Below are 27190 nucleotides of genomic sequence, written 5' to 3'. Positions count from 1 at the left end.
TAACCAAAAATCACCCCCATGATCAGGGACAGTTTTTCATGAATTTGCTCATTTTCTATTGGTATGCATTTCCTCATTTCAGTAGCTCATGTATATTTGAACCTGGAAACTTATCCTCATGGCAGAAAGTTTTCAGAGTCATGTCTCTCAGCTTCGCTGGTGTAGGTTGCGCAGGCTGTGTGAACTTGGCCTGTTTGAATGAAGCCTAATCTTTAGGGAATTTCCTGAGGGAGAGCAACACAGAGCTGCTGAAGCCCTTGATCACAGGAACCCAAAAAATTGTGTGCACACACCATGGTTCCAGAAGAAGACTTACAAAGAGGAAATCATGACTATTTTTAATTTTATCATTTTAATACTTAATTTTTTAAATGACCTCTATGAAAAAGAAATTGTGATCTGTCTGGTGCCGTGACTCATGCCTGTAATCCCAGCACTTTGGGAGGCTGCGGTGGGCAGATTATGAGGTCAGGAGATGGAGACCATCCTGGATAACATGGTGAAATCCCGTCTCTACTGAAAATACAAAAAAAATTAGCCAGGCGTGGTGTCGGGTGCCTGTAGTCCCAGCTACTCCAGAGTCTAAAATAGGAGAATGGTGTGAACCCAGGAGGTGGAGCTTGCAGTGAGCCAATATCGTGCCACAGTACTCCAGCCTGGATGACAGTGAGACTCCATTTCAGAAACAAACAAACTAACAAATGAACAAACAAACAAACAAACAAAAATGTATGATCAGTAGAGCAGAGTAATTTGGGTAAAATTGAATCCTTTTCACCAATAAATTAAGTAACTAATCCTTTAAAACAGATGCTACATGTAGTACCAGCATAACTGGGTCCTAATGTACTTACACAGTCTTGAATACGTTAAGAAAATGCTGTTTGTTTCGTAGAGTTTCAAAACATTTGAGACGGAGGAAGGCATTCTTCCATTGACCCTTAGTGTGTGCTTTATTTCCATTTTGGGTTGACTGTTTTGTGTTGCTGCATGATGTCTTTAGTACAAGGCCAAGGCTTCCATGTCTCATGTCTTTCCTGATCCCCTCCTTTGCCATCCCTCTTCCACTCAGGGGAATAGCCCAGCATCAACTCAGTTCATGCTTGTTAATCAACCACCTCCATACACCACATCCAGAAAAGCTCCCTGAGTGACTCACAGTCACCAACCATCGGTGCACTGATCTTTCTTGTGTCCTTCCAGCTTTTTCTATGGACAACCTGAGTTTAGTATGCCTACCACCAAGTGAAGATGATGACTGGGGTGATGATGATGATGGTGATGATGATGTCCAGGTAAGAACACCTTTCTTTGTCTTGTAAGGAACTGTTGGTTTTCTGATGTGAGAAACAAACTCACCAGTCCAAACCCAAAGAATGGACTCAGGGAGCTGAAAAACAGCAAGAGTGAGATTTTCTTTCCTTTTTTTTTTTTTTTTTTTTTTTCCTTTTTGAGACAGAGTCTCACTCAGTTTGCCAGGCCAGAGTGCAGTGGTGCAATCTCAGCTCCATCTCCTGGGCTCAATGAATTCTCCTGCCACAACCTCCCGAGTAGCTGGGATTACACGCATGTGTCTCCATGCCCAGCTAATTTTTGTATTCTCAGTGGAGATGGTGTTTCAGCATGTTGGCCAGACTGGTCTCGAACTCCAGACCTCAGGTAATCTGCCCACCTCAGCTTCCCAAAGTGTTGGGATTACAGGTGTGAGCCACTCCACCTGGCAGAAAGTGAGACTTTTAATGACAGTGTTGCAAGATCCGGTGTCTGATGGGCAGACACACCCAGCACACTTTCCACAAGCAATTTATCCCCTAGTGTGCAGGTCCCTCCCCTGGTTCCTCATAGGCTGAGAACTGTGGGGTCACAATCTTCCCAGGTGTTGCCTATTGATTTTTGGGGAGAGACTTTAGGTATTTTTCTAGGGTTGTCTTACTGCATTTTGTTGCAGCCCACAATGCATTGCTATCCTAGTCAGCTCAGGGGCACTTCAAGTATTTGACTTATGACCTAAGTAGCTGGGCAGGCTGAGAAGAACAGACAAAATGAGCTATTTTCTGGCTAGTAAACTTTCATCTTAGACTAATCTTCTTTGGTTGAAGTGAGGGCAACTAAATGGGGAGGAGAGGGGCCCCAGTGAGCAGGTATTGCCCATCCAATCAGGAGCCTGGCATATCCTATTTCTTCTATCCTTTGCTGACCTAAACCGGTTCAAGGCACTTTGTGTTAAAAATGGACCACTGTATACATTATTTCCTTCATCTGATTTCTTTCCTTCTCAATTAATTTTTATATAAAAATATGACAAGGCACATTATGTACGACAGACACTATTCTCTTTGTGAGGATGGAGTTCAGTGGCAGTTTCCTTTCATCTAATACACGACACACTAGGGTGTTTTGAAGGACAGCATCCATCACCAACTGTAATGCAGAGACGTTTTCCTCCATACCAGTTTTTCTCCTTGGATTAGGCATTGTGCATTTACCAACCTAAACCAACGTCAAGGATAAATTTTGTGGGAAAAGCTCTTGTCTTTTCCATGAGTGTCCTCTATTCTAGAATGTTTGGCCTTTGACTTTGACTTTGACTCACCACTGTTTCACAGGTAGTTTTCTGAAGTCATCAAGAGACTCACAGATCTGTGTAAGGGGTGCAGCAGAATTGATCTGATCCTCATGGCATCTTCTTTTGTCTCGTTGCAGATTTTACCATCACCTGTCCTGGGTATGTACCTTGAACTAACTCACTTTCTGAGAAACAAACTTGCTGGCTTTAATATATAGAAACCTTAATCTGGGTTCCTGTTAAACAATATTGGGGATCTGGTGAGAGCAAATGATTTTGCAAGTGTACACGTATGACCAGAGGGGCTGTAGAAATGTGTGTGAGCCCAGAGGACCAACCAGGAGATTTTGTGTAAGCCGTTGTGTCTTCACCTGGAGGCGGAGAAGTGAGTGCACCTCTCCCTGACTTATCCTGATGTTGGTCGTTCTAAAGAGTGGATTCTCGAGAATCTCAGCAGGGAAGAGTATACCTTTCTAGGTAAGTAAGAAGATTTCAAGTGCGGTCTATTAACACAGCATTTCCAGGAGCCTTCATGTTATACCTGCTGCTTGGGAGGCTGAGGGAGGGTGTAGAAAGAGAAAAAGAAAAAGTAAATGTAAGTGAAGTTTGTTCTTTTGAGTTTATGAGATTTTGAGTATCCTGTGTTTTTGATCACCTCTTCTTATTTATTATTTAAAGATGATCTTTCTAGAACACCTGCTCTTTCCTGCCTCTGCCACTGCAAAATCTCAAAGCCTTTAGTTTAGGACAGAGTTCTATCACAGGCAGTTACTTAATGCTGGAGACAAAATTCTTCTGTGGTGTGCCCAGAGGCATAGGAGAGATTGATCCTCACCTTATGAACTGTTAAGTTTCCTGGCAGCACACTCATTTGTCTGTTTTTCCCTGCTTACCTCTGGTATCAAGAGCTCTTCCTCGGCATGGAGGACAGAATGAAAATTCAATCTGGGCTCAGTGCAAAAGCTCCAGTGTCTTGGAAATGGAGGGAGAAGCACAACCTTGAGGACTCTATCAGCATTCTATTTCTTCATTTGAATGAGAATGTGCAGTTTTACCATCATTTGTTGAAGAGGCTTTCCTTTCCCCCGATTGTGTATTTTTGACACCTTTGTTGAAGATCAATTTACTGTATATGTGTGCATTTAATTCTGGGCTCTCTATATCTGTGAAACTTATGAGTGCCCCTATGCTAGAAACAAACTCTCTGTATTTCTGTATTTTGTGTGTGTGTGTGTATTTCAATCTCATGAACCTACATCCTATAACACTATTTTTTTAACGTCATCATGGTTACATAAGGCACATAAAATTCATTAAAATTGTAGGATTATCTTTTCCATTTCTCCACTGATGGGTGTTACCAGTTTGATAGTAATTGTTGTGAGTCTGTAGATCATTGTGTAGTATTGTGTGTTAGTCAGGTTTAGTCTTCCTATCCATGAATACAGGATGCCTTTCCACTTATTTGTACCTTCCTTATTTGCTAGGATCTTCATGTTGACAGCTGATAAGTTAGATTTAACATGACTGATAAGAATTTTTGATTTCCTATACCAATATTTTGTATGTCTGAATGAATAGGCATCGTGTATATATATATATATATATAGAGAGAGAGAGAGAGAGAGAGAAAGAGAGAGAGAGACGGGCGGGGGAGAGAGAGAGAGAGAGAGAGAGAGAGAGAGAGAGAGAGAGAGAGAGAGAGAGAGAGAGAGAGATGGAGGTTCACTCTTCTTGCCCAGGCTGGAGTGCAATGGCATGATCTCGGCTCACTGTAACATCTGCCTCCCAGGTTCAAGCAATTCTCCTGCCTGAGACTCCTGAGTAGCTGGGATCACAGGCGCTCACCACCATGCCTGGCTAACTTTTTGTATTTTTAGTAGAAATGGGGTTTCACCATGTTGGCCAGGCTGGTCATGACCTCCTGACCTCAGGTCATCCCCCTGCCTCAGCCTCCCAAAGTGCTGGGATTACAGGTGTGAGCCAGAGTACTCGGCCAAAAAAATAATTTTTATGTAAGCTAGTTAACCAAAAATCACCCCCATACTCGTGTACATTTTTTCATGAATTTGTTCATTTCTATTGGTATACATTTCCTCATTTCAGTAGATAATGTGTATTTGAACTTTTAAACTTATCTTCATGGCAGAAAGTGGTCAAAGTCACGTCTCTCAGCTTCACTGGTGTAGGTAGAGCTGGCTGTGTGAGCTTGGCCTGTTTGAATGAAGCTTGATTTTTAGGGAATCTCCCCAGGGAGAGTCACACAGGAGGTGCTGAAGCCCCTGATGACAGGGCCCCAAAAGGGTGTGTAGAAGTCGTTCTAGAATAAGACTTACAAATGGGAAATCATGACTATTTTTAATTGTAGCGTTTTAATATTGAATTTTTTAATGATCTCTATGAAAAAGAATGTGTGATTAATAGAATAGAGTGCTTTGGGTAAAATTGAGTCCATTTCACCCCTAAAATAGGCTTTTAATCAAGTAATAAATCCTTTAAAACAGATGCTAAATGTAGTATCAGCATGATTAGATTCTAGTGTACTGACACGGTCTTGAATACACTAATTAATGGCTGTTTGTTTAGAAGAGTTTCAAAACATTTGAGAGGCAGGAAGGCACTCTTCCATTGACCCTCAGTGTGCATTTTAGTTCCATTTTGGGTTGACTGTTTTGTGTTGCTGCCCGATGCCTCTAGTACGAAGCCAAGGTCTCCATGTCTCATGTCTTTCCAGCTCCCCTCCTCTGCCATCCATCTTCCACTCAGAGGAATAGCCCAGTATCAGCTCAGTCCATTCTTGTATATCAACCACCTCCATACACCACATCCAGCAAAGCTCCCTGAGTGACTCACAGTCACCAACCACCGGTGCACTGATCTTTCCTCTATGTCCTTCCAGCTCGTCCTGAGGATGGCCTGTTTTTAAGATGCTCACCACAATGCAAAGATGAAGATGATGACGATGATAATGGTGATGTTGATTGTGATGATGATGATGATGATGTCCAGGTAAGATCCCCCTTTTTTGTCTTCTACATCAATGTTGCTTTCCTGATTCTTTACTTCTCAATTAATTTTGATTTGAAAACCTGGCAATGTACATTATGTACACTGGACACTATTGTCTTTGTGGGGCTGGAATTCAGTAAGCGTGTCTTGCCAACTGATACATGGTACACTATGCTGCTTTTAAATGACAGCATGCATTATCAACTGCAATACTGAGGCATTTTCCACAATACCAGTTTTCCTCCTTGGATGAAGCATTGTGCGTTTGCATATCAAATTAAATTTAAAGGTAAATTCTGTGAATAGAGGTCTTGTTTTTCTATAGCTATCCTCTGTGCTAGTCTTTGGGGATTTTGACCTATGGCTCAATCACTGTACTGCCTTCTGGTTTTTTATCATTGTCAAGAGAATAACAGATCTGTGTGAAGCGCACAACAGAATCTGATTCTCATAATGTTTTCTTTTATATAATTGCAGATAAGATCTTGGAAAGGAAAAGGTATGTACCATGAAATAACTCACTTCCTGAGGGAAAAACTTGCTAGCTTCATTGTATAGAAACCTGTTTCTGGGTTCCTGCTGGGAAAGAGGCTTGGGATTCTCATGAAAGTGATTTTGCCAGTATAGAACTCTGGCCCAAAAAGCTGTAGGAAGGTTTGTCAATCCAGAAGAAAGATGAGGGGATCATGGAAGAATCAGCCTGGGGTGGGAGAAAAGCCCATCATTCAGCTTCAGCTAACGTAGGAGGAGTTGGTGAGTCACACTCTCTAATGACTTATCCTGGTGTTTTTGTTTCTAAAGACTTGATGCTGGAGAGTATAAGTGATGTGGAGACTCATCCAGGTAGGGAACTATGTGCCAGTAAAAACCCAATGGGGAAAGGTTCCCAGGAGCCTCCAGGTTATCCCTCCTGATTGTGAGGAGGGGCTGAAGGAGGGGGTATGAAATCAGAAGGAAAATGGAAATGTGTGTGAGGTCTGGCTTATTGTTTTCAGTTTCTTGGCATCATGGTAAGAACTGTCTGTATGGGCTATGAGGGTGCTGCGTTCATGAGAGATTCTCTTTGCAGTCCACCGGCTCTTTTCTTTTTGTGGAACATCAGAGCCTTTGGTTTAGATTAGTCAATACTCCTTGGGATTGGTCACAAGGGGTGTAGGCTTAAGCACTGGGTGTCATGTGTGATGAAGGGAATCTCTGGGACACAGCTCTCTCACAGGCATTTCCTGGAACCTAGAGACACAGTTCTTCTGCTGTGTGCCACGGGGAAATGGAGAATCACCCTCTAAACTTTCAGGACTTGTTAGTGCACATTCATGTTTCTGTCCTCACTGTGCGCTCCTGGTTTAAAGGGATCTCCTGGGGTGGACGGCGGGGTGAATATTCACTCTAGGCTCACTGGTAAAACTCCAGGCTCCTTTGAAGGGAGGAGGAAAGTTTGACCTTGAGCACATTTCCAGCCTCCACTTCCAACCCAGTCACAGATTCTGAGCTGAGGCTTCTTTCTCCCCAGTTCTCTAATTTTGGGGGAAGCCAAGAGTTCCCACAAAAGATAGTATCACACTATTTCCTGTCTTCAAAAATTTGGCTTTGGTTTTGTTCTGTAAGTTGACATTCATCACTCAAGTTCTAGACTTTTTGTTTGTTTCTTTCTTTTTTCTTTTTTTTTGAGTATTTGGATTGCTGTTCTTGCCTTGGTTTGCTAAACATAATAAGCCCCAGGTTTATCCATGCTGCTTAGGACATGATTGTGTGTTCTTCTTATGGCTGTGTAGTATTTTGTGATGTGTATGCACCACATTAAAAAAAAAACAAAAACAAAAACTGAAATCCACTGTTGCTGGTCACCTAGGACGCTTCCACATCTTTGTTCTTGTGAATGGCATGGCCATGAATGCGGGAGAGCATGTGTCTTTTGATAGAATGATTTATTGTCTTTTGGGTAGATACCAAGTGTCGTGGAATTGCTGGGTCTGATGGTAGTTGTGTTTTAAGTTTTTTGAGAATCTCTCAACTGGTTTGCACAGTGTGAACTAGTTTTCACATTGACCAAGAGTGTAGCAGCGTTCCCTTTCCTTTGCTGCCTCACCGGCATGTTGTTTTGACTTTGGAAAATTACCCATTGTGACCAACGTGAGATGATATCTTATTGTGTTTGGGAGTTGCATTACACTGAGGTTGTGCATTTTTTCATGTTGGTTGATCACTTGAACGTCTTCTTTTTTTTTTTTTTTTTTTTTTTTTTGAGACAGTATCTCACTTTGTTGCCCAGACTGCAGTGCAGTGGTGCAATCTTGGCTCACTGCAACCTCTGCCTCCTGGGTTCAAGTGATTCTCCTGCCTCAGCTTCCTGAGTAGCTGGGATTACAGACAACTGTCACCACGCCCACCTAATTTTTGTATGTAGATAAGGGGTTTTACCATGTTGGCCAGGCTGGTCTCAAACTCCTGACCTCAGGTGATCCACCCACCTCAGCCTCCCAAAGTCCTGGGTTTACAGGTGTGAGCCACCGTGCCTGAGTAGCAGTGATTGTTTTTGTAAGGTAAAGTCAATAACAAAAACTAGAGTTTTTGACTTCTGTTGTTGGAAGTGGTTTTTTTTCTATTTTTCTCTTTTGTCTGTTGTTTGCTTTCATATCCTGTGAGCTTAGATTCAGGTTTTCCTCACTTAAGCTCACTCTGTGTTTTCCTGCAGCAGTTTTATGCTTTTAGGTCTTGTGTTTAGGGTTTAATGTATTTCGAGTTTGTGTTTGTGTATTGTATAACGTGAACGTCTTATTTCATTCTTTTGTATGTGGCTATCCAGTCATTTCAGACTGCTCAATTGAACAGACTGCTGACTCCTCATCTCATCCTTTTTCCCCTTGGGGACACAGTCCCACCCATGCTGTCACCCAGACTGGAGTGCAGTGGTGAGATCTCAGCTCTCTGCCACCTCCGCCTCCTTGCTTCGAGTGATTCTCCTGCCTCATCTTCCCAAGTGGCTGGGATTGCTGCTGTGCACCACCACACCTGACTAATATCTTTTGTATTTTTACTAGAGATAGGATTTCACCATTTTGGCCAAGCTGGTCTGAAACTCCTGACCTCAAGAGGTCCACCCAACTCGGTCTCTGAAACTGCTGGAAGTACTGGTGTGAGCCACAGCACATGGCCTCATTGCATCTTCTAGGCATTCTTTGAAAAAGAATGTGTTGACTGCAGGTGTGTGTTTAGATCCTCTTAAGTCCCTAGGTTGATGGATTCATTTTTATGCCACTACTGTAGTCTTTGGATGAGTGGAGGTGTTACATGTAATTTGAAATTGGGGAGTGTGTGGCCTCCAATTGAGTTTGTATTCCCTAGAATTGCTTTGCATATTCAGGTTCCTTGGGTCTTCAGTGGATCCATGTGAACATTTAGCCGTGTATTGTTAACATTTCATAAAACGTTGGTTTTACACTTCATGTCCAGAATTAGGGATGCATTGGGACATTGTGATACTTGTTTGTATACCTTGAGTATGGATAAAATCAGGGAGTTTCCCATGCTTGTGACCACGTGTAAGTTTGATATCTTCGATGTGTGAACATTCAGTATCCTCCTTGGTAGCTACTTTGAAAACGGCATAACCATATTGTTAAGTATCATCGCCCTGCTTTGGAGTGGAATACCAGAATGTATTCCTCTCCTGTAACTCTCTGTGTACATATTGCCAATCCTTGAGGTCCTGTCCTCCACCTCGTCTGTGGTGACCACTACTGTATTTTCACCTTCAGTGAGTTAAAGTTTTCAGCTCCCACATGAGTGAGAACATGCAGGCTTGGTCTTTGTCTGCCTTTCTGATGTGATTGAACAGAATATCTGCAGGTGCAGCCATGTTGCTGGAAATGATAGGATTCCATGAATTTTGATGGCATAAAAGTATTCCATCCTGTCTGTGTACCAGAGATTCTTCATCCCTTCATCTGTGGATGGACAGGTAGGCTGATTTCTTTTCTTGGCTTTTGAGCATAGGGCTGAATGCCACCTGGGATGACAGATAATCTCTTCCATGTCCTGATCATGTCCTCTGTGTATATACCTAGGAATAGAATTGCTGGAGAAAATGGTAGTTGTAGTTTTAGGATTTCAAGGAACATCCAAGTGGTTTCTTTAGTGTGCATACTAGTTTACCATTTCCCACCACATGTGGAGACAAGTGCCTCCTCCGGAAATCCACACCTTGATTGGATTGTGTTTTCATATGTTTCAACTTTTTTCTGGTAGCATCTGTTGCATGTAGAGTGAGATGGAATCTTGAGTGTGTTTTTTATTTGTGTGTGTGTGTGATAAGTGGTACTTGCTATGTTATTGTGAATTTGTTTTTAATTTGTTGTGTAGGACTGGGCAGAGGACCTGAAGACATGAGGTTGATGCACAGGTCAAAGAGAAGATTCTCACCATCGCTGATGCACACAAAAGTGTAAGTGAAAATCACACCCAGATTTCATCTCACTCCAGTTAGAATGAATACTAGCAACATTTGATGGCAGTTTTGTTTCTATAGAGTGTGTGTGTGTGTGTGTGTGTGTGTGTGTGTGTGGGTATATACATTCACCCACACACACACAACCCAAGGGTGCAAGGGACATTTTGACATATATATGTGTAGTATCGTGATCAAATCATCATATCTGGCATCTCTGTGACCTTCCATCATTATTATTTCTCTGTGGAGAGAATATTCAGAACCGTATTTTCCAGCTGATTTTGAAAAAATTTTCTAGATTCTGTTGACCCTAGTCACCTAGTCACCCTGCTGTGCAATAGAACACCAGAACAGATTCATTGTGTCTCAGTGTCACTCTGTACCTGTTACCAATATCTAAGTGTGGTTTTGATTTACATTTTGCTGTGGTTAGAGATGTTTGCCAAGTTATCATGAACTTGTTTCAATTTGATGTGTAAGACTGGGCAAAGAACCTGAAGACCTGAGAAGGATGCACGGGTAAAAGATTCTGAATCAACATTACTGATCCTCACAAGAAGTCAATGAAAACCACACTCAGATATCATCTCACTCCGGTGAGAATGAGCGTTACCAAATTGGGACGGCAGTTTCATTGCCGTAGAGTAGGTGTGTATAACCAGCGGGTGCAAGGGACAATTTGATCTGTGTAAAGGTAGCATCATAATGAAGTTTCAGAGTCTGGCACCTCCGTGAGCTCCAGAGTTATGGTTTCTCTGTGGAGAGAACATTCACAACTGACCTTTGTAGGTGTTTTGAAAATTTTGGTTTTCTGTTCTTGCCTTTTGTTCATAATGGCCTATGGCTCTGTCCAGGTTTCTGGTAAGAGCATGTATTTGTGTTTTATGACTGTGTAGTGTTCCGTGGTGTGTATGTACCACATTTCCTTTCTCTTATCCACTGCTGATGGGCATCAAGGCTGATTCATGTCTTTACCATTGTGAGTAGTACTGCCGTGAACATAGGAGTGTATGTGAGTTTTGGATGGAAGGATTTTCCTTTTTATAAATCCTTAGGAGTGGGGTTGCAGCGTTGAGTGGTAGTTCTCTTTGAGGTTCTTTGAGAAATGTCCACACTGCTCCCCAGGGGATCTGAACTAGTTTGCATTTGCCCCAACAGTGGACCTGCATTTCTTTGCTCATCTGCCCCAGCAGCCTCTGTTGTTGTGGACTGTGTGTCATAATTGCCATTCTGACCAGTGTAGATGTTATCTCAGTATGTTTCTGATTTGCATTTCTCTGATGATCAGTGAGATTGAACATGTTTTCATGCTCGTTATTTACTGGTACACCTCCTTTTAAGTGTTCATGTTCCTTGCCCTTTTATAACTTGTTGTTGTTTTTTTTTTTTTTTTCTGATTTTATTTGTTTAAGGTCTTTATGGTAAATCATAGATATTAGATGTTTTTCAGATGCGTAGTTGGGGAATGTTTTCCCTCATTCTGTAGGCTGTGTGCTGACTCTATGGTTGTTTCTTGTTCTGTGCAGCAGCTCTTTTGTGTTTTAGGTCCCACTTATCAGTAATTGTTTTTGTTGCCATTGCTTTTGGGGACTTGACATATAAATGCTTTGCCAAAGCCTCTGTCAAGAAGGGTATTTGCTAGATCCTCATGCAGGATTTTTTTTTAATAGTTTCAGGTATTGGATTTTTATGTATTCACGTATTTATTTACAGACCAAGTCTCACTCTCTCATACAGGCTGGAATGCAATGGAGTGATCTCAGATCACTGCACTTTCCAGCTTCTGGGTTCAAGTGATTCTTCTGCCTCATTCTCCTGAGTAGCTGGGAGTACAGGCACGTGCCACCACGCCCAGCTAACTTTTGGTTTTTTCTTAGACATCGGCTTCACCATGTCGGTCAGGGTGGTCTCAAACTCCAGGATCTCAAGTCATCCGCCTGCTTCGACCTCCCAGAGTGCTTGGATTCCAGGAATGAGCCACTGTGTCCAGCCCAGCGTTTTACATTTCAATCTTTTATTTCTTTTGAGTTGCTTTCTGTACATGATGAGACATAGGGGCCCAGTGTTATTTCTTCTACATCTAGCTAGGTTACTTATCTCAGCACCACTTGCTGATAGGGAGTCCTTTCTCCATTGCTTATTTTTGTTGATTTTTTTTTCAAATATCGATGGTTTCAGGTGTGCAGGTTTATATCTGGGTCTTCTAATGTGTTCCACTGTTCTGTGGAACCGGGTCTCCAGCTTTTCAGTGAAAATGCCAAGCCATTACCTTGTCTATGGGTGTTTTCTTGAGTGTTTCCTTTGGTTTAATGTTTTTTAAATACCTTTAGCAGCCTACAGGTATGGATTTCTTTTCTAAAATAATGCACACCCTATGTTTTCTTGTTGGAGTTTTGTGGTTTCAGAATTGAGTTTTAGATCTTTAATGTATTTTGCATTGATTTTTCTGTTGCGTGACATAAGGGTCCTATTTCAGTGTTATGTATGTGAATATTCAGTTTGCTCAAAATCATCTATTGAACAGGCTCTTTTTTTCCGATTGCATCTTTTTGGTGTTCTTTTGAAAAACCTGTTCACTACATGTAAATTGGGGTTGAATATTTGGTTTACTCATTCTGTCCACTTTCTTAGTTTATGCCAATAAAAGATTGTTTGGATAATTATAAAAGTTTGCATTTTTCATTCATGGTTTTAACTTCTAAGTTTGTATTTTGTGACATAATTTCTATGTTTATTATAGACTAAAGGGTACAAATGCAGATTAGTTACTGCCTTTGGTATATTCCATGACACTGAGACTTGGGGTCCAAGCAACCTTATCATGCAGGCAGTGGGTGTACCCACCAGGTAGGTCTTCAGCACATACCTCATGCCTTCATCCTTTTTCATCGGATAGTCACCAGTGTCTGTTGTTCTCACTTTTACGGTAGGGTGTATTCAATGTTAGCTCCACCTTATAAGCGAGAACATGTGGTATTTGGTGTTCTGTTTTTTCCTTATTTCTCTTTAGATAATGGCCTCCAGCTCCTTTCATGTTGCTGCCAAGGACATGATTTCCTTCTCTTTTTTTTTCTTTTTAATGGCTGCCTAGTTTTTTGTGGTATATATGTACCACATTTTCCTTTTCTGATCCACTGTTGATGGGTACCTAGGCTGATTTCACGTGTTTGCCATTGTAAATACTGCTGCCATGACCATTTGTGTGCATGTGTGTTTTGGAGAGAAGGATTTCTTTTCCTCTGTGTATACCCCAGTGGTGGGATTGCTGGGTCAGATAGTAGTTCTAGTTCAAGTTCTTTGAGCAATCTCTCCAAAGTGCTTTCCATGGTGTCTGAACTACTTTGCATTTTCACCAAAAGTGGACCAGTGTCCTGTTTCTCTGCTGCCTCGTCAGTGTCTTTTTTTTTTAATTACGTGATCCCCATTCTGATCAGCGTGAGATATATCTCATTGTGCTTTTGATTTATATTTCTCTGATAATTAGGTTGAGCATATTTTCAATTTGTTGGTTGCTCATCATCATCTTTTGAGAAGTCTGTGTTTATATCCATTGCCTATTAATTATGAGGGTGGTTTTGTTAATTGATTTGTGTAAGGTCTTTAAGGTAGATTCTGGATATTAGAACTTGGTCTGGTGCATAGTTTGGGAACATTTTCTCTCATCTTGTATGTCGTCTGTCTACTCTGTGGGTAATTTCTTGTGTTGTGTGGTGGCTTTTTAGTGTATTAGGTCCCACATGTCGATTATTGCTGTTGTTGCAGTGTCATGTGGGGTGTTATATGTCATGTTAGGCATATAAATGCTTTGTGAAAGCTGATGTCAAGAAGGGAATTTCCTAGGGTCTCTTGTAGGATTTTTGTACTTTGAGGTCTTCCATTTACATCTTTCATTCATCTGAGTGAACTTTGGTACATGCTGAGAAGTAGATGCCTAGTGTTACTTACTCTTCTGCATATGGCTCGCCATTTATCCCAAGACTATTGAAAAGGGAGTTCTTTCCCCATTACTCATCATTGTGTATTTCATGCAGCATCAGGTGGTATGAAGTGTGTGGGTTTACAGGTTCTCTGTTCTCTTCCACTCATCCATGTGGAAGCAGGTCCCTAGAGTTTGAGTGCAATTTCACATCAGGGAGTGTCATGCATCCAATGTAGTTTGGATTTCTCAGAATTTCTTTGGAAATGCAGGGCATTTCCTGGTCTCACATGAACTTCAGCATTGTTTATTTCTATGTCCTTAAAACCAATTTGCTCTCTAGTAAAGTTATACAATTAAAGAGTAGAGTGGGACATTTTAATCCATGCATATGTACCTTGTGTAATGATGAAAGCAAGGGATTGACTGACCCTCTCTGTTACCTTGTGTAGTTATTATTTATTAGTTCTCTGTGGTTGCAATATTCAGAATCCTCTTCAGCCTTTTTTGGAAAATATGGTAGGATACAGTTAACTCTAGACATCCTGCTGTGGAGTAGAACAGCTGAATTTATTCCTGTCATCTGAGTGTAACATTGCATCCATTTCCCAGTTCCTGTGCTGCCTCCCCAACCCCAAGGCTCTCTTCACTACTATGAAATGTTCTACTAGGAGATAAAGTCATTTAGAGACAAAGTTGATCTCATTCTCATAGGCATGGAATCATGCTGTGTTTATTTCTCTCTTCCTGGCTCATTTCATGGAAAATCATGTCCTCCAGGTTTCTGTATGTTGTTGCAGATGACATGGTTTCATGAATTTCTATGGCCGAGGAGGATTCCATTGTGTACCGCAGTTTCTTTATCCTTTTATCTGTGCATGAACAGGTAGGTTGATTGGATACCTTCGCTATTGTGCATAGTGCTTCAATTGCCATAAGAAGGCCGATATCTCTTCAACATGACAGATTTCATGCGCTTTCTGTGTGTAAGCAGTGGTGGTATTCCTGGGTGAACGGGTAGTTGTAAAATGTTTAAGGCACCTTCAACTGTTTTCCTTCATGTGTATAGTAATGTACATTCCCACCAATAGTGTATAAAATCTCTTTTTCTGCACTTCTACATTGGCCACTGCCTGCAAATGTATGGGATTTTTCTTGTTTTTGGTAAGTTTCATCCTAATGAGAGTGAGAGGTATCTGAGTGTGGTTTGCACTTAGACATGTGTGTGATGATTAGTGAAGCTGAGCAGCTTCTCTTTGACCTGTCAGTCAATTTCATGATTACTTTTCAGATGTGCCTGTTGCGGTTCTTTGCCCAGTTTTAGCTTGGGTATTAGATTTTGTTCATTTTCCCAGAGTAGTGTTAGTTTCTCATACATGTTAGATTGCAATCCCTTTCACAGATATGTTTCTGCTGAACTTTCTTTCAATGTGTAGGATGCCTTCTTTTTTTTATTATTATTACACTTTATGTTCTAGGGTACATGTGCACAACGTGCAGGTTTGTTACATATGCATACATGTGCCACGTTGGTGTGCTGCACCCATTAACTCATCATTTACATTAGGTATATCTCCTATTCTATCCCTCCCCCAACCCCCGGACCCACCACAGGCCCCAGTGTGTGATGTTCCCCTTCCTGTGTCCAAGTGTTCTCACTGTTCAATTCCCACCTATGAGTGAGAACATGTGGTGTTTGGTTTTCTGTTCTTGCGATAGTTTGCTGAGAATGATGGTTTCCAGCTTCATCCATGTCCCTACAAAGGACATGAACTCATCAGGATGCCTTCTTTAATGGTTCATTGTTTCTCTTTCCCATGCGGAAGCTCTCAAATGATGTATAGTCCCGTGTGTTTGTATTTATATTTGTTAGCAGTGATTTTTGTGTCCCATCTAAAAAGAACAAAAAATAAGAAAGAAAAAGTAATGCCAAATCAATTGCATAGCCTAAGGGTTTGCTGCCATAGATACTTTTTGCTGTTGTTTTCTTTCTTTTTTGCAAACTGCATGCATAGACACAAGTTTTGCTGAAATAAACTCCCACTTTTCTTATAGGAGCTTTGTGGCTCCAGGACTGGATTGAAGTGTTTATTTTGTGTTGATTTGGGGGTATCATATTTCAGACCCTGAAATTTCTTTGACTTGTTTTTGTCTGATATACCACAATGGGGCTTGTATTCAAATTAAGCTGTGGGACATCCTTTAGATACTGGGTTCAAACAATTCTCTCCTTCCTTGATGTTCCCTTAGGGGAGAGGTGCCAGAAAGTCTGGGAAGATCCATAGTGGGAAAAGTTTATCTGTATTTCCTGGAGACTCGTGGCCAGCTCCCTTGTGCACAGGACTTCTGGAGAAGGCCAGCCCTACCACTGGCATAAATACCTCCCATCTCCAGCCCTTCAGTAAACATTTAAGTGATTCATTCAATATTTACAACTTAAAAAAGTGGAGTAACCCAGTGGAACTTGAATTTAACTAGAATTTAAGTTTGAGAGTAACTGGTCAGTAGAACAAGTGACATAGATTGGGTGACATACTGTGGTTTTTCAGTGTTTTTTTGTTTGTTTGTTTTATTTTTTGTTTTCCTTAAACAGAGTTAGCAATAATTAATTTGAATAAAGAAGGAAAACATTAAACGGTTGACAGGTGTAACGCGAACGCTATTCCATGACTTGTTCAGCCATAGCCTCAATTTGACATGCTAGACGATGAATCCTAAAGACTGGTATACGGTTACTGCACTGGAGTTACTGTTCCCATTCCAACAACTATAGAACATTCTGAATAGTGTTTTAAACTTTTATTTTAACGAAAGTTAAGAAAAAAAACCGTTACTTATACACTAAAGAAAATAAACATAAAATGGTTTCCCGCCTGACATGCAAAAGTCCCATGACCTGATCCTGGCCAGCAGGAGCAGCTGGTATTGAGGAGCGGGGTCAAGATATAGCTGAGCTGCCAGCCACCTAGATGTGATTTCCTGGTGTCTCCGGTCTGGGTGAAGGATGATGCAGAGCTGGTGTTCTGGCCAGCATCCCAATAGGGCCCCAGCCACTGCAGGATGTTTCCAGCCTACTGGGATTCGGGCTCCAGCTGACAGGACAGCTTGTAGCTGCAGGACAGAGAGGCAGCTGTGAGGCCACCATGACCCACACATCGGGTCTCTTCTCATTGCCTGCCCAGCAGGAATCCTGGGTCCCCAGCAGTCCCCATGCAACAGGGCTTGATGCTGGCGGTGGAGTCATGGCCATAGGCGCTCTGCAGCTGTCCACAGGAGAGCCTCCTCTAGGCCAGGTGGGGTGGCTGACACCTGTACTGTCAGTACTTTGGGAGGCTGAGGTGGGTGGATTGCTTGAGGCCAGGAGTTTGAGACCAGCCTGGACATCATCGTGAAACCCCACCTGTACCAGAACAACAACTGGAGAACAACCGGACACGGTGGTGGATAGCAGTAGTGCCAGCTGCTTGGGAGGCTGAGGAAGGGCTTGAGCCCAGGAGGCAGATGTTGCAGTGAGCAGAGATGGTGACAGTGCAGTGCAGCCTGGGCGACAGAGCCAGACCACATTTAAAAAAAAATGGAGAGCCTTCTCCCACCCTCTGCCCATGTGCCAGGCCCTCACCTCTCCTTTTCACTGAGCTGCTCCATTCTTGAGAAACAAGTGACAAATTTCTGCAGAGGCCGAAGCCTGTAATTCATGGCAGCCACTTGGAGCAGCTGCATTTCTTGCAGAACTCGGACCTCCTAGAGACAGAGGACAGGATGCTGACAGGGCCTGGGTGGAAGACACTGAGGGGACCTTTGGCAGGCAGGGAGAAGGGGCTGGTCCCTGGGGCCATTCTGTGAAGGGGCCCCATGCAGCCCCCAGCCTGTTCTCAGAGTTGGATGTGAACAGCCCCTCCGGCAGGAACTGGTCTTTGATTCCAGTGCCTTTCCCACTCTCTCCACTGGGATAGGTCTCCTCCTCCTCCTGTGTGTGTCAAACCCTCCCAGTAAACCTAAGATGTAGAGGATGGAGCCAGGGAGTGTCCTGCCCAGGGTGGACTGTGACGTCCACATCCCCAACCTCATCCAACGAGAATGCCCCAGCTGTTCACCTTCCTCCTCTTGTTGCTGTTGCCCTGGAAGTCAGATAGAGCCCATCAGAAAGGTCCCTGGCCCACAACAGCCCCACCCCATCCCTTCCCATGCTGCACTACTGCCAGGGCCACCAGGGTCAGGGGATATGCACATGACAGAACATGAACCTGCCTCAGGCTCCGGGCTCTAGGGCAGAGGGCATGGGAGCTGAGGCTCAGGGACCTTCTGCCCCAACCCTCTGAGATGACAGACAGAGAAACTGAGGTCTCTCGTAGAAAGAAAGTGCTCAGTGACCCTGGAATTGCCTGCCCTTGGAAAGGCTCAATTTCACCCTCCTATTATGGGACTACCCTAGGGAGAGGCTGAGTCCAGCTCAGCCCACAGCTCAGCATCATTGCAGTCAGGTAGCTCTGCAGCTTCACCACTCAGGGATAGGGACTGGTGACTGCCATGGAGCCTCTGTCAGTCAGAGGTAATGAGATGGGCCTGGCACCCCCTCCCACAGGAGCAGCTGTGAGACTCTCAGGAGAGGAGGTTTTCCAAGGGCTGAGATCTAAGGGCTCCGTCCAGGCCCCTCTCCTCCCAAGCCTCAGGATCCTGGTTCCCAAGCAGCCTGCCCCAGGCTCACTCACATCCAGATCATCCGGGATGGCCGAATCCAACCTGTGTAACTCAGTCAGAAAATCCCCCAGGAAGGGGACCACGCCCTGTGCCATGGAGGGGTGGGGAGGTGGGAGGGGTAGTGGTGATGAGTATTGACCCTGAGGTGAGGTGCCTGCCCAAGGCCCTGTCCCATGAAATCCCATCAGCCCCTGTCTCCCAGAACCCCCCTCCCCAGGTCTCCCAGTTGTAGCAGCCAAAGACCCTCAGCTACCTTTCCCAATTCTCTGCCTCCTCTATTCCAGCTGACCTCCAAGTCTGGCAGTCACTCCTAGTTACCTCTATGGTGGGATTTTAACAAGTCACAAGGGCCTGTGGTCCCAGCCTTACCCTTCCCCACATCCACTCTGAGTTCTGCTTTCCCAGACCCTTGCTCTGGTCTCTGCAATGGAGGTTTTCCAGGCCCAGTGGCCATAGGAGGACAGGGCTGGGGAGGAAGCCCCCGCTGTCTTGATACGGAGGTCTCCAGCTGGTGGGGAAAAGAGCCCTGTCCTCTGATCCCCTGCGGTCCCTCCATGCCACAGTCTCACTCACCTTATTCTGCCTCCGCAGCCTCATCTGGGCTCTCTGGGGGTTCCTCTCCTGGGTGGCCACCTTAAAGCTCCCCGCCTGCCAGGTGTCAGGGACAGGGACAGTGAGGCTGTCTTCCCTTCCCCCAGTTATACCCCAGCCACCCCACACTTGGAACCCCAGGGACTGGCGTGAGTCACCTGGCACAGTGTTCATACCACTGGCCAGCTCCACACTCCCTGTGTGTGTCACCCAATCATACAGCCAGGCCTCCCTGAGACTGTTTCCTCTTCTGTAAAGAGCCATGAAAGCCACAGCTACCTCACAGGGCCTCCTGAGTACTGTTTCCTGTAGCTGTTGTCATTGTTCTCCCCCTCATCCCTCTGAGGAAGAACCATTCAGGAGCACCCTCCAATTGCTTTCTCTTCTCGAACCTCATTTCCGCCCTGTGAGGCCCGCACTACAGGCTCAGCATCCCTTCATTTTCCAGATAAAGAAACAGAGACCAAGAGTGGGCAGTGACTCCCCAGGGCCCCAAAAGAGAGGGCACCTCCTCCCCTACTGGAGGCTCTGTCTCGGCTGCCTTCACCCCACATCCCAGCACCACCACCCATCAGGGTCTTGTTCTCTGGAGTCTCTGAGTGTCTAGGACTCCAGCCTTGCAGAGTCGTGATGGGAAAGGGACAGGGCATTTTAGGAGACCTGGTTAAATGGCACCTGCGTATCTGAGCCCCACCGGAGTCTCTGCCACACAAACTGGGTTTGCGCCATGCCAAATCCACGGTTTGGCCTCGTCATTGATCCCCCAGGGGAGTTCCATGCACAGAACTCTCTCTTCCTCCACTCAGGATGTGGCCTCCTGAGGCGACATCTCTGACGGATATGGCAGGGTTTTCCAGAATCCTGGGTGGGGTGGCATGTTGCCTTCTCATTTGCATGGAGTTTCGGAGATCTGGTTGGGGAGGATCCCCTAGGAATGCATGGATCCCCCAGATACTTGTCATGAGCATGTGTCACTGCTAACTGGTGAGAATCCTGTGACACGACCATTTTCAGATGTCTGCAAAGGGCAGAGCGGGGAGTCCCAGCAAGCACCTACATGTGTCCTGAGTTTGCCCATTGGTACCCATAGCTGGGCAGTCTACTGGACTCCCTGGCACATGAGCTTCCTCTGTTGTTGTTTCCCCCAGTGTGGGCTGCAGTCCCTGCCCATGGAGGTGCGCTGCAGACAGATGCAGCAGCAGAGGCCTGGCTTCCTGAGGAATTGCTGCCAGTTTGAGGAAGGAAGAAAGTCCCACCTACAATGACCACCCCCAGCCTGGAGGAAGCTCCACGCCAGCAGCCTTGACCAACATGGGAGCCAGAGCCCTGCTAATGCTGCAGCTCATCACCCCCACTCAGAAGCCCAGCAGCCATTGCCACATTCCCATTTCCAGGACCTCCTGTCCCCGTGCCCCCACGCGCCCATGGACCCACACACCTTTCCTCCTGTTTGCCCAAAGTAGGCCTGGAGGGAATTTTTCAAGTGCACTTTTTGTAGGTAAGTCAAAACATTACAAAATAACCACTGCACACCAGGTCCAATGCCCTTCCAAACTCACTCTTTTCTCAGACCCTTAAACACTTGTGCCGCATCTCCCAGACTCCACTGTACCTTGATCAGCAGGTCCCTCTTCACTGCAGTGTCCTTTTTGCAGAGTTCTTTTAGATATTTTTTGCTCTTGCTATGGACAGAGGAAAGAAAAAAGGGTAAATTTGGGAATCACGGGGGAGATTTGTGAGTTCCAATCCCTTTTGTTTGAAAACTCAATGAATCTCGGCTTCCTGCGTGAGAGTTTCCAGTGGGGTCGTCTGATGACAAGGGCTCCAGAGGACCAGGGTGGGACTGTCGTGCTCCTCCCCTGGCCCATCTCCACTTCACATGAGCCCCTGCGTGTTCACAGTTAACTTCCAGCTGGACACAGTTCCACTGCTGGGTACAAACACCTGAAAGCCTCCAATTGGCTCCAGTCTGTTCCTGATGGTTAAAAAACCTTCCTCCTGAGTTAGAAATCCTTGCCTAGGAGTCCAGGGCAGCTTCGTGAGCACACCCACCAGCCCATCCCTACCTCCACCGTCCCTGTTCTCCAAGAACCTTTCAGAGTCATTGAGGGCACATGGGGAGACCTATGGGTCCCTAGGTCAACTCTGGTGCTCCCGTGGAGGGAGCTCCTCACCTGGACACTGCTGCCCACGTCTTGTGTAGCCGATGTATTGGGTTGCTGCGCAGAGCAGAGACGATGGCGTGCACCGAGGAGAAGTTGTTGAGGCGTAGGCACTCCTGGAGAGGGAAGAGTGAGCTGTGAGGTCCAGAGTTGGAGTCCAACCCACTTCAGCCTCAGCCCCCTCTGCTGAGATCTCCCTTCCTGAATGAAGCAGAGGCCCAGGGAGCCTCAGGAGGGTATACCTGGGGCTGAGTGAATGTCACTCATCTAGGAAGATTTCAGTTCAACCCAAGGAAGATCCCAGGTCAGAAGTGAGCAGCCACTACTGGGCCATGGGGGTCAAGGTCAGGGAAGCTCTGGGAAGAAGGGCTTAGGGGATGTGCAGGGCTCAGGCTAGAGATACAGATGCCAATCCTGAAAGCCGATGGCGGAGAAGAGGCAGTTCCCCATTTTGAGAGAGGGAATCCCAAGGCCCAACCATGGCTTACCCTGGCCACCTTGATCCAGTGCTCCACCACCCTGGCCCTGTCCTGGGCCCTCATGCTGTGGTCCCCGAGGCAGGAGGTGGTGACACAGTTGGTGAGCCTGTTGAAGTGTGCAATGGTGGCACAAACTGTGGGTGCCACATGCTCACTCCCCTTCTGATGTCGTTGGCCCCATATGGAGCCCATGCATTCGTAGAGTTCCACCTTCTTGAACAGCTCCTTTCGGGGAGGAGGAGAGTGTCACGGACACAGCACAGCCCAGCTCAGAGTCACCCACAGTCCCAGGCAGGAAGTGAGCTCACAGTCATCCACAGTCTCTGGCATGAACAGAGCTGGAGCTCAGAAAACTTTAAAATATGCTCCAGACCTGTGGGAGTCCCTGCATTTGGTTTTCTGCGCACCGAGGGCCTTGAATGCATCATGGCGCAGAACCCAACAAGGGTGGAAAGTGAGAGTGACGTTTTCTTCCAGGCCATTCTCACTCCAAGAACTAGAAGGTGGCTCAGGCCTGCCCATCCTGAGGCCTCTACTTCCTCCCATCCCAATCAGCCCTCTACTCCTCTCCATACCGGTGCAGTTTCCTTGCAGCAACTGCAACCTTGGGCTCTGTTTGGGTGTCTGCCATAGAATCTAATATGCATGAGATACCTAATTAGTGCTGAGGGTAGTGAGGCTCCTGAGCAGCTGGGTGAGTGACCCATGGCCCTGCCTGCCCCTCACTGATCACCTGCCTTGTCCTGCTTTGTCCATCCCCTGTCATTCAGTCTGCACAGTCACTCTGTGCAGCTGGTACGGGTGATTTCCCATCTCTGCTGTCCACATGCAGACAGGGAAGGCTTGTGGGTGAGGAAACTCATCCAGATCCCATGGTTGGTAAGAAGTGGGGCTGAAACTGGACCCAGGGCATTGGCTGCTCTTCAGGGAGAGGCTGGTCTGAGACAGCTGGTGCCAGACGCACAGCCTGCAAAGCCCAGCTGCTCACCGCATCTATGAGGGTCAGCTGCTCTGCCAGCAGCCTGGGAGGGAAGGTGGTGATGTCAGGCCGCTCCTCAGTGTGTTGGCTCTTGACAGTCCCGGGACAGGGACAGGGTGACTCTGGGGCTGACTGTGGCTCCAGCACTGTTCCTGGAGGGGGCCCTTCCCCTGGTGCTGGTGCTGGTGTTGAATGTCGATATCCTTGTGCATCCAGGGCTACAGGTGACTCTGGCTCCAGAGCAGGCGGCAGTTCCGCCAGCAGTGGTGGCGCTGGCTCCAGGGCCAGCATTGTTAATGCGTGTTGCCCAGGAGGTGGAGCAGGATCTGGAAAAGGAGAAAAGGTCACCATTCCAGTCACTCCTCACTGGGATTTCCAAGTATAGAAATGACTGGATGGAAATTAAGGGAATTGTACCCCGAAAACACCAGCCCTGGAAAGTCTTCTCACCATCTGGCTTGGCCTCCTTGGGCTCCGGAAGCACCAACTGGCCTAGGACAATTCCCTGATGGTCCTCCAAGCCCAGTCCAGGCCAGGTGAAGGTCCTGAAGGCCAGCTTTATCCAGAAAGATGACCGTTGCAGGGCCTGGCCGCAAACTGAAGTGTTTTCAGGGGGCCAGGTGAACAAAATGGAGCCGGTGGTGCTGGTGATGGAGTGGACAGCTGAGTCAGAGGCCTGGCCTTCTCCCACACAACCCTCCAGGGCACCCTTGTGTGGTTCTGGGTCCCTGGCCTCTTGCTGCCTGTGTAGAGGACAGCCCCACCCTACCCCAAGCCATCAGTGCTGTCCTGGAAGGGGCAGACCTGGCCATGTAGCAGGGCTGTACGGACCCTTCTGCGCCCCAGCGTCCCACTGACATTGTCTTCCCAATGGCCCTGGAGCACAGCACTGTGCACCTGGGCACTCAGGACTGCAGCTCCAGGCAGATTTGTGAGCAGCTTGCTCATCAAAGCTCCAGCTCTGGTCCTGGGGTGAGGAGGGTAGGGGCAGATGTTGGGTGGAGGAGGACAGGGAGAGCTGGGAAGGCACGGTGCTGGGGATGGGTCTCTCAGTGGCCAGTTGTGACCTCAACCTCACGTCTCCTTTGCAAGGGACCTAAGTCTCCATTTACAGAACTCACTATTTGCCTCGTGCAGGGGAAGTCCCCAGATGTCAGCCTTGTTGTGGGAATTACAAGACATATGAACCCCAGGGCTCCTTTAGTCTCTCCCCAGCCAGAGTCCACATATTTCCCCCCATGTTTTGTGGGTGAAGAGGCCCTTCAGAACCCTAAGTCCCCCCAGTTGATACTTGTTGGGCTCCGTCATTCTAGTCAGGATCTGGGAGGATGCCACCATACGTAGAGGAGGCCATGAGGGTTTCACCTCTAACATTCTGAAGATACCATTTGTTTATTGTGTCTACTGTGAGCACCTGACTCTGAGTAGAATTGAGGCCCAGGGATTGTCATCTGCCTTGTTTATGAAATTATGCCAAGTCACAAGAAGAACGATGCACAAATGAAGTGTTTTGTATGTATGTGTTGAATGAGTGAACCCCAACCATTGGAGAAACTCAGTGAGCCTCTCCAGATGTCAGAGTGGGCCTGTGGCTCCTTTTTCAGCATGAAGGGACCCCTCTTCTGTCTGTATCAAGGAGAAAGTCCAGCCAGAAGGAAACTCAGACATCGTTTACTAATGCCATTGCAGACTTGCTTTCTATGTGCTTTTCCAAACAGGAAGAGAGATGGGCCATTGTGGCAGAATGCTGAGAGCTGCTTCAGTGAGGGGGAAGAGAAAAGTAATAAACATGAATCACAGCACCCACAGCAGATTGTCCAGAGTTTTAGGCTCTAGGGACCCCTTTGTTTGCCGTGTCTTAGATCATTCAGTCCCTACAAGAACCCTGTGAGGTTCATCTTCTCATTACTCCCTGTTCCAGAGGAGCCAACTGAGGCTGCAAGAGGTGCATCTTCAAGACACAGCCAGTAGGGGACAGAGACACCTCAGTGCCTTGGAGGGGATGGACACTCACCTTCTAACCAGTAGTTCCAAAAAGTGTGGCACGGTGATAAAGTCCCAGGAGGGACCCAGGCAGGTGGCATAGGAGGAGATGGGTTTAGTTAGAAAGGCTGGAACCAGGGACTCCAACAGCTTCTCCCTTGTGCTGGGCTGGAAAGTTGGCATCCTGCAGATCTCATTTTCATACTAGGGGGACAAGGAGGGACATGAGAGTCAGTGGTAACACCATGAACCACCAGAGGATCGGGATCTGGAACTCACACCAAGAAGCATCAACCCTTGAGGGACTTGTGCATGTGGAGAACCTGGGTGCCCATGGTGAAAAGGGTTCTAGGCTTTCAAGGTAAAATTGCATGTGAGGATGGGGAAGGATAAAATGATTCATGCCTTCAAGGCATCAGCATGGTGAATGTGAGCTGTGGGGCAACAGCACCCTCTGTATCAACAGCCTGCATGAAGAGCATCATCCCTGCACTCCTCAAAAATCACCCTCATGGTGGAGAAGAGGAGACGCGGGCTTTTGGATGTCAGATGCTTGCTCAGCAGCACCCGGCTCAGAAGAGAGCACCTTCCACAGGGAGGACTGGATGAAATTCCCTCTAGGCCACCTGAGGCTCTGCTTCTTATATGGAAGGGAAGGGTCTGGGGAGGTCTCATCCCCTCCTTATTTCAGTGACAGCACACCGGACAAGATGCTCTAGAAGAACCCTTTGACTTAAAGGGATATGATTGTTTCTGTTCTTTAACATGAATGTGAGTCTGGAGAAACAGCTACGGCCATCCCAGCCCTGGTCAAGGGGAAAGTGCCGGAAGACTCCAGGGTGGGAGGAAGCGCATCCCAAGGCCCAGGATCTGCCAGGCGACTCGTGGAAGAGAAAACACAGGCAGGTATTGAAAGCGGGAAAGGTTACGGAAATGTATGGTTTAAAGTGGAAATGAAACAAGGTGATTCTCTCTGCCACACAGACAGCAGATTGACAGAAAGTTAAGAACATGTTAGTATTCAGGGGAGGTTGTGTTCAAAGAAGCAGCTACATTCAGAGGCTGCTGGTGACCCTGTGAGCAGCTGGAGCCCTTTTGGAAAGTCAACTGGCTACACCTGTTGAAACTTGCTATCTGCACATCCTTTCACCCAGATTTCCCTTTCCCGGGAGTGTGTCTTCCGCAGGGGATTTGTGTATTTTATGGGTTGAATTGTGTCCCCTCCCCCAAATGTAACTGTTTCTATTCTCAACCCCAGAGACTCAGAATGTGACTGTGTTTGGACACAGAGTTCTCCAAGAGGTAATTCAGGAGAAGTGAGTTCATTAGGGTGGCCCCTAAGTTAATAGGCCTGCGCTTCTTACAAGGAGAGGTGGTCAGTGCACAGAGAAGTTCAAGAGAAGACCCTGTCCTGACTGAGACAGAAATCAGCCATCTCCAAGGCAAGGAGAGAGGCCCAGAGAAACCACCCCAGACTGACAGTTTGACATTGGGCTTCCAGTCTCCAGAATTGTGAGGAACCAGATTTCTGTGGTTAAGCCATTCAGTCAGTGTGCATGTTATGGCAGCCCTGGCAAACTGCTCCAGCCTATTAGGACACACATAGGATTATGCTCCCTGTAGAAAGGCTGCCTAGAAAGGGAATTTTATCACGACAGGCTCCACCAGCACTGAGAGGCTGACCCGCTGTGGAGCATGGCCTCCCTTAAGGAATATTACAGTGACATGCAAGAGTGCAGCAGCTGCCCGGTGTGTCTGCAGGGATGAGTTCTCTGAGATGACACTTTCAACACAGATGCAGAGAGTAGCTTCACCTTCTTTTGTTGGAATCACCGCCCCCCCAACTTGTTTGTGTAGAAGTGTTGGATTTTAAGTCCTGGAAGAGGTCAGCAGGGCAGGGGAGCTGCCTGTTGCTGGACATACACTTAGGGTGGGGAGTTAAAATGATAACAGTATGAGTATGTGCTACAATGTTACCATCATACCCAATTCTTGTAGCAACATGCTGAGATACTCCTGGCATAGCATCAAGTGAAAACAGAAGGATTTTCTCTGATCTTCCTCTGATAAGTGAAAGGGACTTTGCCTGTAACCAAGTTGCCACTGGGGACTAATGGCAGCCAGATTCCTTTGGGAGAGGACAGTGGCTCACTCAAGTGTGAAAGTCCTAGGACAGAGCCTAGGGAATCCCCATATTCGTGCTTGAGTCCTGGGCCCACCCTGGTTTTCTGGAATCCCTGTCTGTGGAGACCCTTCTGTGTCCAGTCTCACCCCAGACCAGCACTGGCCGTGGTTGGTAGCAGGGGGCCCCTGCCCTTCTTTGAAGAAGATGGAGAAATGGAATCCATCCAACAGCTCCT

General features: G+C 46.2%; 1 long non-coding RNA gene and 2 pseudogenes across 2 annotated transcripts; 1 reads left to right on the top strand and 2 right to left on the bottom strand.

Annotated features, from left to right (window-relative positions):
- Nucleotides 1–21004, top strand: part of LOC135965493 (uncharacterized) — a 48052-nt pseudogene extending 27048 nt beyond the window's left edge.
- LOC102125700 (phosphatidylinositol 3,4,5-trisphosphate 3-phosphatase TPTE2-like) overlaps nucleotides 1–27190 on the bottom strand; it is a 347382-nt pseudogene that overhangs the window by 262867 nt on the left and 57325 nt on the right.
- On the bottom strand, nucleotides 16723–19373 carry LOC135965501 (uncharacterized). 2 transcript variants are annotated; one of them, XR_012418372.1, is made up of 3 exons: nucleotides 19210–19373; nucleotides 17558–18722; nucleotides 16723–17049 (listed from the first exon to the last, which is right to left on the bottom strand). It is a non-coding gene; the product is annotated as an uncharacterized lncRNA (long non-coding RNA). The 2 variants fall into 2 exon arrangements; XR_010578502.2 differs by having other exon boundaries at nucleotides 17558–17679.

The sequence above is a fragment of the Macaca fascicularis genome, chromosome 10 (genome assembly GCF_037993035.2).
Source record: "Macaca fascicularis isolate 582-1 chromosome 10, T2T-MFA8v1.1".
Lineage (NCBI taxonomy): Eukaryota > Metazoa > Chordata > Mammalia > Primates > Cercopithecidae > Macaca > Macaca fascicularis.
Note: the sequence above shows the minus strand (reverse complement) of the source record. Positions and strands in the feature narration are given on the sequence as shown.